The sequence below is a fragment of the Tupaia chinensis genome, unplaced genomic scaffold, assembly GCF_000334495.1.
Source record: "Tupaia chinensis unplaced genomic scaffold, TupChi_1.0 Scaffold000355_1, whole genome shotgun sequence".
NCBI lineage: Eukaryota > Metazoa > Chordata > Mammalia > Scandentia > Tupaiidae > Tupaia > Tupaia belangeri.
In genome coordinates this window covers 1,358,793-1,375,910 of record NW_006159850.1, presented here as the reverse complement: position 1 = coordinate 1,375,910, position 17,118 = coordinate 1,358,793, and the positions used below count along the sequence as shown (strand labels likewise).

At 56.5% G+C, this 17,118-nt stretch overlaps 1 protein-coding gene across 1 annotated transcript in view; it reads left to right on the top strand.

The window, feature by feature from the left end:
• The window catches only part of BANP (BTG3 associated nuclear protein), a 94,749-nt gene that overhangs the window by 31,209 nt on the left and 46,422 nt on the right, over positions 1-17,118 (top strand). The window lies entirely within an intron of this gene.

Genomic DNA, 17,118 nt, shown 5'->3' with positions numbered 1-17,118 from the left:
CTTTTTTTTTTTTTTTTTTTTTAATCCTCTCTTACCCTAAAACAATCCTTAGGAAAGGTAGTTTACGATTCGACAACAAACAGACGGCCCTGCTGGGGCAGAGGGGCGAAGTCAGGCAGGGTGTGCCATGGACACAGCATGGAACACGCAAGTGGTTGGCAGTGACGACCGCCTCGGGTCCCACACGCTGCTGCCAAGAGGCAGGAGCGGAGGAGGTCAGAGGAAGCCGGCCGAGGTCTGCCCTGGGCTGCTTTGTGTCAGGTCCCTCTACACTCGCGGCACGGGGCAGCAGTGAGCAGGCCAGAGAGTGGGCCGCCCCACACGCGTGGGCTCCTGGGCTCTGGCTGCCGTGTGGGTTCCTGGAGCTGAGCTGTCTGACTGCGGCCGTCCTGCACAGCCGTCCTGCACAGCCACAGGGAGCTTCCCTCTGACTGCCGTATCCGGAGATGGCCTGCGATCGGACGCTCACGCTCAGCCCCTTGTGCCCTGCGCTGTGGGGAGCTCCTCGAGTCACATGAGGCCTTCTCCTTGCACACTCGCACGCAGGGCCAGGCACTTGCTCCAGGCTGCCTCGGAGCCGGATCTGGCCCACCAAGGCCGTTTTTCTAGATTAGAAAGGGAAAGTCTGCCAGGGATAGAATATGTTTATTGAATGTTGGCGTGGGGCTTATTGATACTGCTAGTAAAACCTTTACTGGTACAAGTTAATGCAGGGGCTAGCAGGTGGCGTGGTGGTTAAGGTGCTGGACTCCCACATGGCCGACCGCAGTTTGAGTCCCAGACCTGGCGGCTTGCTTTCTCACTTTTCCTTTCTCTCCCTGATGAGTGCATGTGCCCTGTAACAAATTAAAAAAAAAAAAAATTAGGTAAATCATTTTTAAAAGTTAATGGAAGGTTACTAGAAAACCCATTTCTCCATTTTTCGTGGGCCAAGTTCAGAAAGGATGTTTTTATATGGTTTTTAAAGAAGACACTACCGTCAGCTTCTCTCTCCACATGTGCAGGTGAGAAATGAAAGTTGCCCACAGGTGGGCCCAGGTCTGTGATCTAGTGGCTAAGGGGCCGGTCCCACATGGCCGACTGTGCAGTTAGAATCCTAGGCCTGGTGGCTTGAGAGTCACGCTGGGTGCGCGTGTGTGTGCCCAGATCTCAGCCCGATGGAGAAATGGAGAAGGCCCTGCGGCATGACCACGCCCATCGGAGGGTGCCTTCTCCCCTCCCCTCCCCTCCCCTCCCCTCCCCTCTTTTCTCCTCCTCTCTGGTGAGCACACATGCTCTCTGCCAATTAAAAAAGAAAGTAGCTTGGGGCTGGCAGGTGGTGTGGTGATTGGCACGCTGGACTCCCACATGGCTGACTGTGGTTCAAGTCCTGGACCTGGCGGCTTGCTTTCTCACTCTTTCTCTCTCTCTCTCTGTGTCTCCCTCTGATAAAAATGAAGAATAATAAAATAATAAATAATTCTTAAAAAAAAAAAGTAGCTGGCAGTCGAAGGCTGTTGCTTTTAGGAAGAAAATAATGAAAATAATGAAATGTGGAGAGAGTATAGAGAGAAGTAGAGGACCCGGACCTAATCTCAGCACGTCAGAGAGAAGAAAATAATGAAATGTGGAGAGAGTATAGAGAGAAGTAGAGGACCCGGACCTAATCTCAGCACGTCAGAGAGGAGAAAATAATGAAATGTGGAGAGAATATAGAGAGAAGTAGAGGACCCGGACCTAATCTCAGCACGTCAGAGAGGAGAAAATAATGAAATGTGGAGAGAGTATAGAGAGAAGTAGGGGACCCGGACCTAATCTCAGCACGTCAGAGAGAAGAAAATAATGAAATGTAAGGAGAGAGTATAGAGAGAAGAGGACCCGGACCTAATCTCAGCACGTCAGAGAGGAGAGAATAATGAAATGTAAGGAGAGAGTATAGAGAGAAGAGGACCCGGACCTAATCTCAGCACGTCAGAGAGGAGAGAATAATGAAATGTGGAGAGAGTATAGAGAGAAGAGGACCCGGACCTAATCTCAGCACATCAGAGAGGACGCTGTTCGGGTTAGGGAGATCTAGGAACACGTGAGGATGCCTGGGGCAGGCAGCAGAACGGTCAGGAGGGTCTCCCAGACGTCGGCCATCGGCGCGTCGTGTGTGTTGGCCTCCGACTGTCAGAGGCCAGAGCCTGCCGAGCCGCAGTCGTCCTGTGCCCAGCCCTGAGCTCTCGCACACCCGCGTCCCCTCGGCCGCCCTCCGCTGTGGGAACGGCTGTCGGGAAGTGTACTGCCGTCCCACGGGCCCCACGTCCCTGCAGGGGCTCCTGGGCGCTCCAGCTCAGCCTGCCCCGGGAACAGCCCTGAGGCCCCTCTCTGCCCTGCCAGGCCCACCCGCCTGACGCTCCTCCGCACTACGCCACTGGGACCTGTCTGCGCTGTCGGCTGGGTCCCTCGGCAGTTGGGTCCAGACGTTTGATTCTACGCCTCACTGAGGTCCTTCGTACAAGTGCAGGGAACAGAAAGCCTTTTTCCTCTGGAGCTGAGTCTAACCACGCTGATGGGCATGACTGTGAGATTTCTTGGGTGGTTTCCACTCTCAGCAGCTCAGCGAGCGGACAAGGGAAGTGGCCTTGAACTCTTTCAGGCAGGTGTTTCCGTGCCTTTCTGCAGGAGCACCTGGATTTGGGTTTTGCCTCATTATAATTCTAGGTGTAGTGACCTGAGGAGGTTGCTTGGTTGAGTTTTAAGGTTTTGCCCTTTTTTTTTTTTTTTTTTTGGTGACAGCACGTGTGTGCACAAGAGAGAGTGAGAAAGAGTTAGAGGGAGACAGAGGAGCACCTCCACAGGGCCTGCTCACACTGCGTTCCCCATCCTTCAGCTGGCTGGGGCCTGGTATGTGTGATATGCCCAGAGTGTGGTGGGCTGACAGAGCAGGGGATCTGAACCACCGTGGGATCCATTTTCGTTTAAAATGTATTTATTTAACTTTATTATTATTATTATTTTCATTTTCCATTTGATCAGATAGACGGGGCGGGGGAGCAAGAAAGTAAGCCACCAGGTTCAGGACTTGAACCACGGGCCCTGTGGGAGTGCAGCGTCCTTAGCCACCACGCCACCTGCTGGCCCCGGGATCCATTTCCTCTCGAGCAGCGCATCACTGCTGTGCCATGGAGCCGATGTACAAGCTGAGGTTTTATTTATTTATTTAAACATTTTTTTTTAAGGCTTGCCGGAGGAACACAGAGGCGGAAAGAGGGAAGACAAGAGAGGATGGCCATGCCGCGGCTCCTTCTCCTCCATTCTCCTCTTGGGGTTTTGCACCTGTACGCACGCCTGGTGTGATTTTTAAGCTGCCGGGTCCAGGACTTGAACTGCAGTCGCCCACGTGGGAGTTCCTTGCCATAGCCATCATACTGCCTGCTGGCCCCAGCTCAGATTTTATTTTTTAATTTTTTAAAGAGTTGTTTTATTTCATTTCCTTATTATTATTATATTTTAATTTGACCAGAGAGAGCGAGAGCGAGAACGAGAGCGAGGGCGAGGGCGAGAGAGAGAGAGCAAGCTTTGGTTCAGGACTTGAACCGTGGTCGGCTTTGTTGGAGTCCTTGTAGTCCAGCACCTCCACCCCATGCCACCTGCCGGCCTTTCATCAGAGGTTTTAAACAGGTCTGGAGACAGGGTTGAGAGTGGGAGTTGCTGCAGTGTCCTGTGTTGCCTTGTGCAAGTCCGCTGTGTGTCCTTTGAATGCTGGGCCGTGGCCTTCCACGCCTGTCTGCCGAGCCCGGTGGTCACGTGGTGGGAGCTGAGACAGACACCCTGCTCTGTCCTCACTGACGAGCACAGCAACTGCAGCAGAGTGCTCCTGTTCTTCTTCTCACTATTTTTAATTGAAAGATTTTAGTCAATTATATATGAGAACCAAGTTAGATAAGGAGAAAACTTGTTTTGCAAAACTTGTTTTGGAGAGGTTTTTGCTATAGGGCACATGTGCTTATCAGAAAGACACAGAGAGAGACAGGGCGACAGAAAGCGAGAAATCATCCCCCGGGGGGATGGCCACACTGCAGTCCCTTCTCCTCCATTCTCTTCTCAGGATCTTGGCACGCACGCACATGCACCCGGCGTGAGTTTAAGCTGCTGGGTCCGGGACTCAAACTGCGGTCGACTACATAGGAGTCCAGCGACATAGCCATTACGCTAACTGCTGGTCCCGCAAAACTAAATTCTTGACAGAAACAAGCTATGTGTTTTCATTGTGTTCCACAGATGACATTGCTGAAACTATCCAGCAGCTACTTGTGAGTGGCCCACCGCAGGGTTCTGAGGATGCTCTCTGGCTGCCTGCGGCGGCTTCACTTCTATTCAGACCTGCCCTCCTTCACTGTCTGGAGGTGGTTTTGGTCCCAGCATCTTACTGAGAATGGTAGCCATCTCCTCTCTTTCATCAGCATTCTTCCACCGCTCGTATAATGTTGAAATAACCCTGATTATTTCCAGAATCTTCCCCGTATCCACAGAGAGCTCAGCAAGCACTGCCTAACATCTGTCTGCCGTACAGCACGGCTACATGAGGGCAGGCTGAGCTCTCAGGCAGGGCCACAGCAGACAAAGGCAGCTCTGAGGTGTCTCCACTTCCTCCACGCAGGAGGAACACCCTGTCTTCTTGGCCATGTCTTGTGCATACTGGAGCAGAGTTTCAGTAAGGACATACGCTATCGAGCAACAGTTCATTCGGTTTTGTTTTGTTTTATTTTTTTAAAGAGAAATTTTTACAACAGGATACTCACTGGAGAAAAAGAGAGAGAAAGTAAGAAATCACCCTCTGGGGGAATGGTCACGCTGCAGTCCCTTCTCTATTCTCCTCTTGAGATTTTGGACATGCACGCACACATGTCTGGCATGAGATTAAAGCTACTGAGTTTGGGACTTGAACCACAGCCAACTACATGGGAGTCCAGTGGTGTAACCATTAGGCCATCTGTTCGTCTCAACAATCCATTAGTTCTAAAAGATAGAATTCACGTTGATATATTACTCTTCATCCCATAGGAGATTCATTTGGAAAGGCATGTGAACATCTAGTTTTTAATACTGAAGTAGCAGAAGAAATCAACCTTGTATTTGGGACTATTCTAAATTCCTCTGCTTTGGGTGCCAAACACACAGAGGAGCCATCAGTACAGACCCTACACTTCTCAGAGGATACCTGGCATGGAATCTCTTGAAATAGACCGTAGCAGCGGCAATGACTTGTCTTAAGGTGTTCACCTATGTTTTCTAATTTTTAAACCAATACATTTTTATTTTTAAAAGCTTAGAAAAACATTTTTTAAAAGGTAGTATGCAGCTACCTTTTAAAAATGCAATCTCAATACAATTATAATAAATCAGAAACTTCCTTGTCATACTAGTTCTTAAAAATTTTAAGAAGAGGTTCTTGCAAAGTATCTCTGTTGCAAAGATGTGTTATGTTAGACCTCTGGAGGGGGCGATTATTTTCTTCTTACTCCAAACTAACTGTCGACCTCCTAAGAATTGAAATATTTGATCAAGAAATGACGTAACTTCCTCTTGACACGCTGGTTGCAGGTTCTCTCTGTGCATGGAGGGCCTTTGTTTAAGTGTCAGGAGCCCCGTGGCAGGCAGGCAGGTTGTGAGCAGACCTCGTGACGTCTCGGGGGCACTGGGTCTCATTCTCAGTCCTGGCATTGGGCGCTGGAGTCTGGCTGGGGCGGCCCAGTGTTCAGGTGCTCCAGTTTGGGTCGCCGACATTCTCACTCGAGGGAGTGGCAGCTCACGGGCCGGAGGATGCGACACACTCAAGACGAGGCTGCTTGGACTGTGGCGCGTTAGTTTGGCTTCAGCCATGGCAGGCCCCTCTCATTCTCTCCTTTCGCCGTTTTGAACCTCAGACGCTTCTGCTTGGCTTTGAATAGATACAGTCTCTCTTCCTGACTGGGCTGTACTTGCTTCGCTCCGTGTTTTGTGACCTAACGGTGGTACCCTGCACGTGTCAGGGCTAAGGAAGAAAACAGCTCACACACGTGTGACGTCGGGGATTCGTGACGTCAGCGAGTGACTCAGAAGTGTAGCTGATAGGCGAGGCTGATGAGAGGCTGCAGCTCAACGTTGAACAGGTTGCGCCGTCCCGGCAGTTCGGAGTTCTCGTTTTAGGACAGCGCATCAGTCGGGGTTGTCTTGAATACATAGACCAGCTTGCGGGCTCCGCCATCTCAATGGTGCGTCTCCCGATCCCCGAGCGTGCTATGTAGCTCTGCCCGTGCAGGTCTCCAGTCGCTGCGTTTCACGGTTCTCAGTGTATTCCCCGGTGCTCTGAAGCTCCCCTCTGACTCACTCACCCTCACCAGTGCTGTCGTGCATGGCTCCTTGGTCACGTGGAGCGCAGTACACTTCCTGCGCTGACCAGCTGGACGGTGCCCTTTCTTTGTTTTGGTGGGCACATGTGCTTGCCACAGGGAGGCAGAGTGAGAGGAGAAAGCAGTTCCCCTTGGGCGAGGACATGTCTTCAGTCCCTTCTCCGTCTCTCCGTCCTTCAGGGCTTTTTCTTCGGCATGAGTGCACATGTGCCCAGCATGTGTCTCGAGCTGCCGGGTCTAGGACTCAAACTGTGTGGTTGACTGTGGGGATCCCGCTGCCCAACCACCCAGCTATGGAGCTGGCCCTCCAGTGCCGGCTCTGAACCCACCTGTGGCAGTAGCTTTTCTGGAGGGTTTTTGTTTAATGTGTGTGATTGTGTTGTATTTAAAGAAAGTTCCGCTTCTTACTGAGCTTCCTTTCCTTTTCTTACTTTACTGTATTGACCACAGTTCATCTCAGTCTTGTCTCTTTTTTATTTATTATTTTAGAGAGAGATTTTTTTTTTCCCTTGGAGAGATTTTCACTGTAGGGCGCGTGCGCTCGCCAGACAGACAGAGACAGACATAGAGACAGAAAGCGAGAAATCACCCCCCCGGGGGGATGGTCACGCCGCAATCCCTTCTCCTCCATTCTCCTCTCGGGATCTTGGGCACGCACGCACACGCGCCCGGCGTGAGTTTTAAGCCACCGGGTCTGGGACACGAACCGCGGTCGACTACGTGGGAGACCAGCGACATAGCCATTACGCTAACTGCTGGTTCTGAGAGAGATTTTTAAAAAAGAATGATTTATTTATCTTAATTCCACTTATTATTATTTAATCTGATGAGACAGAGACACAGAGAAAGGGAGAGGGAGAGAGCAAGCAGCAGTCCTGGGACTTGCACCGAAGTCGGCCCTGTGGGAGTCCAGCGTCCTCAGCCACCACGCCACCTGCCGGCCCTAGAGAGAGAGTTTATAGGGCGTTGTCAGGTAGACAGACAAAAAGTGAGAAATCACCCCCCTGGGGTGGCCATGCCGTATCCCTCCCCCTCTGTTCTCTTCTTGGGATCTTGGGCGCGCACGCACACATGCCCTGCGTGAGTTTGAAGCCACCGGATCTGGGGCTCTAATCGCAGTCTTGGGGGTCCAGTGACATAGCATTACGCCCTCTGCTGTCCCCAGTCTGGCCTCTTTGTAACCTCTGTCTGTCTGAGATCAGTGAGTGATGCAGTGGCGCTTTTTTGCAGATGCTCTTTATCAATTACGAAGGCTCCCTCGATCCTTGTGTTTGGGTTTTGTCCTGGGTGTGCATCACACTTCCAGTGCTTTGTGTGTCACCCTGCAGGGCCAGCACTTCGCCCTCCTCGTCCTGTCGCCGTAGCGCGGTACCCAGGTCTCAGTGCTTAAACAACGTTGAATTCCTGTCCCTGGGAACCAGGCCCGCCCACGGAGAGCCGTATTCCTGTGCCCGCGGTGTGACGCCGTGAGGGCCGCTCCCTGCGGGGCACCTCGTCTCTGCTCCGGCTCGTCTCCGTCTGCTGTCAGGGCAGCACTGAGCTCACAGGGGACTGGGACGAAGACTCCTGGCCTGTCTCCTGAAAGTGCCTGCGGGGTTCGTTTCCCTTCTCCCTCCACACTTGATAGGATTTGCTGGTGAGGCTGTCTGGCCGGGCTCTCAGGAAGGGCTGCGCTTTAACAAATACAGGACTTCCACGAGTGTGGGGCCGTTAGCTCGGGGTCCTCCCCTCTGCCCTACAGTCTGGATCTAGTGCTGAGCGTCCTTTCCCTTTTGGTCTCCACCGGGACTGTCCAGCTGCCCATGGGTTCAGTGGTGTCGCGATGCAGCCTCCGTAGGCACCCCGGTGGAGTCCTGTGGGCCTTTGAGGAGCACAGTCTGGCCTCGTGTGGAGGGTCCCTCTGTCGGGACCCGTCTCCAGCCTCCTCTTCCTTTCGGTTTGGTGATGGCTGAGGAGGAAGCGCCGCAGGGGAGGAGCCTGCTCGTCCCGGCATCGCAGCCCACGCCCTCGGTGGGACTCGCCGCGGCCTTGGGGTGCCATGGCTCCCATCCTGTCCCTGGAGGGACGGTGCCCTGCCCTCAGGAGGAGAGGGTGTTGCTCTCTGTACACCTCCTTCATGCACTCCCCATCGTCCCCTGCCACTCCGGTGGTCCCAGCTCTGCTGCTGTGCGTGGCTCTTCGACGTCCTGGTGTGGGCCATTCCCGCACTGGAGAAAGGCAGGTGCTCCCCAGCGCCTCCAGGGGCCTCCCCCTGTTCTTTGGTTTCTCTTTTGTTTTGGGGGGAACAGTTTCTTCGTCTCCTAGTGGGGACTCAGGCGTGTGCGACCTTGCTGGCTCCTTGTCAGAGGACGTGGGCAGAGTCTTGCTGTGTGGCCCAGCCAGTGGGAGCCTCTCCCGTGCTGGGACGGCGGGTGCAGCGCCCTGCAGCCTGGCTGTGCTGCCTGGTCACGAGGCTGGCTCCCCTCTGGCTGGGCCTGTGCTCAGCTTGCTGTCGCTCCTTTCTCATCAGTTGTCATTTCTGGAGCCCTTAGGAAGGAGGGGACAGTCCAGCATCCCGACCAGCTTGCGCACCCTGCCTGGGGGTTTTGGTTGGTTAGAATTTGCAGGGTTCAGGGACCAGCCGATGGCGTACTGGTCCGAGGGTGCCTCCACCCCTGCAAGAAGACGAAGTCGGAGGCATTGTGTGAACTGAGCTCAAGGTCAGGGCAGGTGACAGCTGTGGGTTGCAGATGTGCTGTGCTGTGCACTCTAGCAGCCGGGTGGGCCTGGTCTGGCTCACACTGTGCCCGCAGTGGCGCCCTCTGGAGGCAGGCCTTCGTAGTAGCTGGAGAGGCTTCCCACAGCTGAACATTCCGTCTGTTCGGCCTGCGGACTTTGAGTCATCTAGACATCTAGACTTGTCCTCGGGGGCTCGTGCTTGCTTTCTTCCGAGATTGACGCCCTCACAGCGCCCTCGGTGTCACGGGAGGTTTAGCAGAGACACAGCTGGCCCTCCTGCCCCGTCTGATGGCTGCTCCCAGCAGAAGTGTGTGGAACCAGCCCTTGTCCCGTGGTCATTGGCCACCCCCCAGGGCAGTCCTTCACCCCTGGTGGCCCACCACTGAGCCTGGCGACAGCTTCAGACCTTCATCCCTAATGTGGTGTCAGGCTGCCCTGCCAGCGAGTTGGAGACGGCTTCGAGTATTAGACTCTGCCGTCCTGGCTCTAGGGGCTGCTCTGTGGCCACAGGAAGAGGACCGCATGTGCATGCAGAGTCCTGGTGATGGCCCGGACACCTCCAGAGACCCACAGCTGGAGCTCTGGCAGCCCCGCTCCCGGGGCCGGGCTCACGGTTCCACCGACACAGCGGGGCAGTTGGCCCTTTGGCCCCCGCTCCCCACCTCACTCTGGGCCCAAGTGTCCCAGTACTCGGTACCTCCGCAGTGCTGCCAGGCCCTCCTGCTTGCCGTGCTGTGTCCGTGTGGGACTGCTGTATATTCCCGAGTCCTCTGGGCAGGGGCAACTTTTTAAATTGCATTTATTCACTTTTTCTATGAGCGAGAGCCAGACAGAGGCAGAGAAGGAGCAAGAACAAGAGGGTCCTTGTGCCGCAGCTCACCCCAGCCTCAGCGGACTTGGCGCAGGCCTGAGTGTGCAGCTCGTGCTCGGGGAGGGCCTGGAGCACCCCAGAGCCCCTGCCGCGTTGCCCCTGCGCCCCTGCCCGGGCCTCAGCAATACAGCCACAGCTTTCTTTTGTGATAACCCGTGGGGACACGGACACACTCCAGGGACAGACGTGAGCCGTGCTCAGCCTTCTGAGCAGGAGCGCGCTCCTCAGTAGAGGCCAGCAGCAGGCCGGCAGGAGGCCGGGGGCGCCCTGGGAGAGAGGTGCTCGTGGAGTGCTCAGTGTGGAGCCTCGTGCCCCCGCCAGGTCCCCGAGGCCAACACGGTGCTGGTAACCACTGAGCACCAGGACCAACGGACAGGGGCACGCTCAACGTGAGTGTGAGACTCGCTCTCGAGTCACTCGGGGTTCTGCAGTCTCTCGCCGTGGAGCACATACGCTCGTCAGAGAGGCAGGGGGTGAGAAAGCACCCTCGGGGCGGCCACACTGACGCCGTCTCCTCTCAGGCCTTTGGGTGTGCACAGTCAGCTGCTGCGTTCCTCAAGCTACCTGGTCCAGGACTCCAGCTGTGGAGGTGGCCACGTGGGCCCAACACCAGTCACTCGGGGTTCTGCAGTCTCTCGCCGTGGAGCACATACGCTCGTCAGAGAGGCAGGGGGTGAGAAAGCACCCTCGGGGCGGCCACACTGACGCCGTCTCCTCTCAGGCCTTTGGGTGTGCACAGTCAGCTGCTGCGTTCCTCAAGCTACCTGGTCCAGGACTCCAGCTGTGGAGGTGGCCACGTGGGCCCAACCCCTTTAAGCACCACACCACCCGCCGGCCCCAGAAGCCACTCGTGTTCTAAGCAGACAGTGCTCAGCCCTGTCCTAGGCATCGCCTGGGAAGGTGACTGAGCACGGCAGGCACAGAGGCCCCGCCCAGGTGCACCTGTGCAGGGAGCAGGGAGGCTGACAGCACCGTCGCGCCGGCAGCTCGGGTGCTGAGGGTGCGGTGAGCAGCGTGGCGGTGTGTGTGTGCGTGCACGCGTGTGATAGTGTTCTGTGCACAAGCCAGGCGGCCAGTGGGAGGACACGGGGCCTGTAAAGAAAACCACTCCTGGCTCCCTCGGTGGCAGTGGGTCTGCAGGACTGCTTCCACTGCAGCTCAGGACTGTCCTGCCGGCAGGGGGCCGCTGGGGCCAGGGCGTCCCTGCAGCCGCCTGCGGGCCCTGCGCTGTCAGTCATGTGCTCTGCACGTGCCCACACACTCTTCAGAGGCACGCGGTGGAGCAGGATGGTGCTCCTCACACTGGGGCACTCCCGGCCACAGAGACGTACATGCTCGTGTGTCCACAGAGGGCGGGCGCGTCTGCTGCTCCAGGACGGCCCGTCTAAGGTGTTCTGCTTGTACTCAGCCGTGAGTTAGCTTCATCCTAGCATCGAAACACTCAGGGCTACCTGTGAGTCTGGCTGTTGCCCTTTCCCCTAATTTTCATCAAGTTTTTATTTAAGAGAAACTTAAAAAACCTTTATTTGTTGATTTAGATTTAACTGGGAGGCGTGGGGGGAGTACGGAAAGCAAGCCATCAGGTCTGGGACTTGAACTGCTGTCGGCCATGTTGGAGTCCGGTGCTGTTAGCCACCACGCCACCTACCAGCCCCAGGAAATTTTTTTAAGTTTTTTTTCCATAGAATGCATGTACTCCCCAGAGAGAGATAGAGACATTGAGAAGGAAAGTGAGAAATCACCCCTGGGGATGGCTATGCTGCGACCCCTCTCTCTTCCAGTTTCCTCGTAGGATTCTGGGCATGCACGCACACACAGGGGTCTCAGCCTGCTGGGTCCGGTCAGGCCATAGCCAGCCATGCGGGAGCCCGGGGCCCTGCACCAGCATGCCGCCTGCTGGCCCCATTTAATAGGCACAGTCACAGCTGTCACCCCCACCGCCTGTTCCACGGGAGTGGTTCCAGAACCCTCGCTGGGTGTGACGGCTTTGGCCGTGCAGTGCCTGCCATTGGTGGCCGTGTACTGCCGTGACTCACAGTCTCCGTGTACTTGAGCCCATCTCCAGCTCACCCGAAAGGCCCGACGCAGCGTAAGCACCAGGCAAGGGGCTGACCCACTGTGTTTTTTTTTTTTTTTTTCTTTTGGGCGTGTGTGCTTGCTGGAGAGATAGACAACGAGAAATCACCTCCCGGAGGATGGCCGTGCTGCAAACCCTTATTCTTTCCACTCTTCTCTTGAGATTCTGGGCATGCACTCACGCCTGGCGTGAGTTTCAACCTTCCAGGTCTGGGGCGCGAACCGCTGTCAACCACATGGGAGTCCAGCACCTCAAGCACCACACCACCTACTGGCCCCCACTGTACTATTTTAAAATCTGAATGCTTTTACTGCAGCCTCCCCCACCCCACATGTGCACCCTGCATTCGTCTCGCCCACGTACATGGGGCTGCAGTTACAGGCCCACTGTGCGGTGGTAGAAACTGCTCCCGATGGCTGTGCAGGGACGAGTAGAGAACGTGGGGAAGAGTATTTTCAAACAGAGCGACAGGGCTTTCTGTGACAGTGCACTGGGACGGCACAGAGGGGTCGACCGTGGCAGAGGCCAGGCCCCGCTGAGTGCCGCAGGCAGCCGTGCACAGCAGTGCCGCACCCGGACCTGGCGACCAGAGCAGCCGCACAGTGCAGGCTTGTGGCCTGTACAGAGAGCAGCTTGGGTGGGTCACGGATGTGCACATCAGCGTAGGAGAGGGCCTCTAGTACCGGGACTGGGCAGAGGGTTCTTGGACTTGACGGTGAAAGCGTGACCATGAAAGAACAAGTGGTATACTGGACGTGAAGGGTCACCACGTTTCCTCTGTGAAAGACTTGTCGCAAGCTTGAAAAGACACATTTGGAGAGGGGCAGAGAACGCTTGCCCGTGGGTGACAGAGGACTAGGGATTCTGAAAACCCAACAGTGAAAGGAAAAATCTGCGGACATTCTGCAGGGAGGCCGCACCGATGGCAAGGCGGGGTGTGCAGAGCCATTAGCCCTTGGGAGGTGCGGACTAAGTCGTGCTGAGGCGCCGCTCGCCTGTCGGACGGCCGAAGTGCAACGTCGCAAGGGTGCTCCTGCTGGCGAGGCCATGGCTGCTGCTGGGCGCAGAGATTGCACAGCTGCCTGGGAGGGCGGGCGCCTTGCAGCCAGGAGCCGGGCAGCATTCTTGGGGCTGAGAACTCAGAGTCACACAAAAGCCCATGCCTGATGCCGTGGCAGCTTTGTCAGCCCAGCCCGCAGGCATCTGTGTGCCCTGCAGGGGTCAGTGATTGTGCAGAGTGCCACTCCACAATTTTAAAACAGTACAGTGGGGGACAGTAGGTGGTGTGGTGCTTGAGGTGTTGGACTCCCATGTGGTTGATAGCGGTTCCAGACCTGGCAGGTTGAAACTCACGCCAGGCACGTGTGTGCATGCCCAGAATCTCAAGAGAAGAGTGGAAAGGATAAGGGATTGCAGCACGGCCATCCCCCGGGAGGTGATTTCTCGTTCCACTCACCCTGGAACCTCGTGACCACAAAGATGGAGGAGCTGCTGGTGGCACTGCTGCTGGGCAGGTCTGGAGGCTTGCCGAGTGCCAGCGGCCGTTCTGAGAAGGCCACGCCTCCCGGTACCGTTCTCCAGTGCCGAGACCGGGCGGTGGAGGACAGACTTCATCCTATCTGCAGGGCTCCCGTCTGCAGCACCCGGTGCAGTGCAGGCCGAGTGGCCGGGGCCACAGTGCTGCCAGGCTAGGGCGCACCCGAGGCCCCAGACAGTACAGGGGACGGCAGACAAGCACCTGCAGTCGCCCCGCGGCACGGAGAACCCGAGCTGGCACGGCTCCTGGTTTCTCGAGGCCCTCCAGCAGCTTTCCCACGTACACACTCCCGGGCAGCCCCGTTTCTCTGGAAGACCATTTTGCTAGAAGGTGTGTGCTCTTGCCACAGGGAGACAGAGTGAGAGACGGGAGGGAGAGTGCACTCCGCGGAGTGGGGCATGCCATAGCTCTCCCCTGTCCTCTTCTCGGGGTTGTGGGCCCGCACACACACTCCAGGCATGTTTTCAAGCCGCCAGGTCTGGGACTCGAACCACACAGTCAGCCATGTGGGATCCACCGCCTCAGCCACCAGGCCACGGGCTGGCCCCATCCCTGTCCTGTTCATGGCTGGTTGTGGCATCCTCGTGGCACTGCTCTGTCCTCCTGACGTGATGCGGTGTCTGTCTGCCTGGAATATGCAGCGCTTGTCAGCCTGAGCTGGTGGAGACCACGGCTTGAAAGCGAATCACTCGTGGCCTGTGTAAAGGCAAACCGACTCACAGTTCTTGGATGCCTCCATGTCACCTGTCTGCGACATGTCCCTGTGGCACCTGCTCAGGAGGCCCGCAGACAGGCCTGTGGGTCCCGGTGCGCACCGTGCACCATGCCCCTCTGCACCGAGAACACGGATGTCCCGTAATCCTCGGGTGCTACGGCTAGCAAGCCCAGAAGTGAGTCGTGATCTCACTGTGGCGACTGACCATGTGTGTATGGGGGCAGCACCCGGCACTTGCTAACGCAAGCTGCTTCGTGGTGTGTCGCGGTGTCCTCCAGCACCGTGGGCCTTCCTGGCCCCGGGGTGGCCGGAACCACTGCTGAGACCAGAGGCCCGCCCAGCCTCCACAGTCTGTCTGTTGCTGGCCTCCAAGTTCTGATGCCAGGAGGCTTGCTTCACGCATGAACACGCAGAAGGAGCCCCGTGTCTGGGCCATGCCGACGTCTTGGGGTCTGCCCTCAGCCGTCCTCGGGTGGTTGCGAGCCGAAAACTCAATCGGGCCCTCTTCATCTTATTGAAAGCGAAGAACTGTGGCCTTGCTAACTTACCTGGAGGTGCCTGGGCCTCATGGGATGTGTTGGCGGCCCCCACCTGGTCATGTGCATGCGGTGGTGCTGGCCTCAGCCATGATAGACAGTGCCTGAGTGTCACGGGACTCAGATGGTGGCTTCCTTGGAAGTGGCAAGAGGGCCCTGTGGGGCAGTGGGCACGCAGAAGGCCCTGTGGGGACAGTGGAGGGCCCTGTGGGGCAGTGGAGGGCCCTGTGGGGACAGTGGGCACATGGAGGCCTCTCCCGAGGGGGGTCACTGAGAAGCCTGCACATTCTGGAAGGTGGGGTCTGGAAACAGCCTCAGCTTCCGTCAGCCCCATTGGTCTCAGGGTGTCCCTGGGCCATTTGTCCCAGCTAGAAGCCGGGAACCTCCGAGCAGGATCTCCTTGGTCTCGGTGAGAACCTCCAGGGAAAGGTTTTAATCACATGACTTTGCCAAGTGGCGGCTGGAATACAGGTCACCCTGTGACGCGGTCTCCTGGGACCTGTGATGTGCAGTGCCCAGGCAGACGTCCCGTAGGGGCCACTGCACCGACAGTGTGGCCCCGCCTCATTGCTCACAGAGGGTGTGAGAGTGTGTGTGTGAGTGTGTGTGTGAGAGTACATGAGTGTGAGAGTGTGTGAGAGTACATGAGTGTGAGAGTGTGAGTGTGTGTGAGAGTGTGAGAGTACGTGAGTGTGTGTGAGTGTGTGAGAGTGTGTGTGATAGTACATGAGTGTGAGAGTGAGTACGTGAGTGTGTGAGAGTGTGTGTGTGTGAGAGTACATGAGTGTGTGAGTGTGTGAGAGTACATGAGTGTGAGAGTGTGTGAGTGTGTGAGAGAGAGTGTGTGTGTGTGAGTGTGTGTGATAGTACATGAGTGAGTGTGTGAGAGTATATGAGTGTGAGAGTGTGTGAGTGTGTGAGAGAGTGTGTGAGAGAGTGTGTGAGTGTGTGAGAGTGTGTGTGATAGTACATGAGTGTGATTGTGTGTGAGAGTATGTGAGTGTGTGTGTGAGAGTACGTGAGTGTGTGTGAGTGTGAGAGTGTGTGTGAGAGTACATGAGTGTGTGTGTGAGTGTGAGTGTGTGAGAGTATATGAGTGTGAGTGTGTGAGAGAGAGTGTGTGTGTGAGAGTGTGTGTGATAGTACATGAGTGTGAGTGTGTGAGTATGAGTGTGAGAGTGTGTGAGAGTGTGAGAGAGTGTGTGAGTATGTGAGAGTGTGTGTGATAGTACATGAGTGTGAGTGTGTGTGAGAGTGTGTGTGATTGTGTGTGAGAGTACGTGAGTGTGTGTGTGAGAGTACGTGAGTGTGTGTGTGAGAGTGTGAGAGTGTGTGTGAGAGTACATGAGTGTGAGTGCGTGTGTGAGAGTGTGAGTGTGTGTGTGAGAGTACGTGAGTGTGAGAGCGTGGGGGCTCTGGGAGACCCAGCCTTTGGGGGAGCCCAGTGTGGGGAGACGGCTCCACCCTACTTGCCGGGTCAGTCCCCTGTGTGCACTGCGGGAAGCTGGGGACTGGCAGCCTTAGGCGGCCGCTGTAGCCAGGCACAAGTCGCCTTGGTCACTTGAGGTGTCACCAACGAGCACATTCACCTCGTCAGCACTGTCACCGCATCGAGGGAGGGCAGCCACCTGTGCCAGTTTCAGAGGACGCGCTCGGCCCTGCAGCTTCCGGGCAGACGCGGGGCTGCCCTCGCACCCGCTGGGCTGTGGCACGAGGCTGGGCTTGCTCGTGAACAACCACGGTGCATTGTAGCAGCCCTCCCCGAGTCGGCGTGGCGTCATTGGTAGTGACGCTTCACGCTCAGAGGACGAGACTTGCTGTTTCAAGTGCCAGCCCCTGTCGCTCCCCAGCTCCCCACAGCAAAACGGGCAGTAGAGATTGCTCCTGGTTAGAGTCTGAGCGTGGAGACAGGCGGCCACAAAACTGAGCATGTGCACCAGGCCACCTGTGCTTGCCTGGCCCCAGTAACCACCTCCGGGAGGTGGCATTTCCCAGATGTGGCCTGCCCTTTTGTAGAACCCCTTTTCTCAAAAGCACAGCCCGAGCCCTGTGTCCGTGGCTCATGTACCCCCGTGGATCCTGGGGGCGGTGGGTATGTCATCTTTCCACCCAGTCCCCAGGTGGGGCTGCCCCTTCCTCCAGAGTGCTGGCCTTTGGGAATGGCATCGGTGACGTCGGGCTCCACACTGCCCGTCTGCCGTGCAGGAGGTCAGGGGTACCCCAGCAGACGTGCCACGGAGCCGTCTTACCAGTGCGCGGACAGCGCTCTCGGCTCCCGCCGTCCCCGCTGGGGAGCCGAGAGCCACCG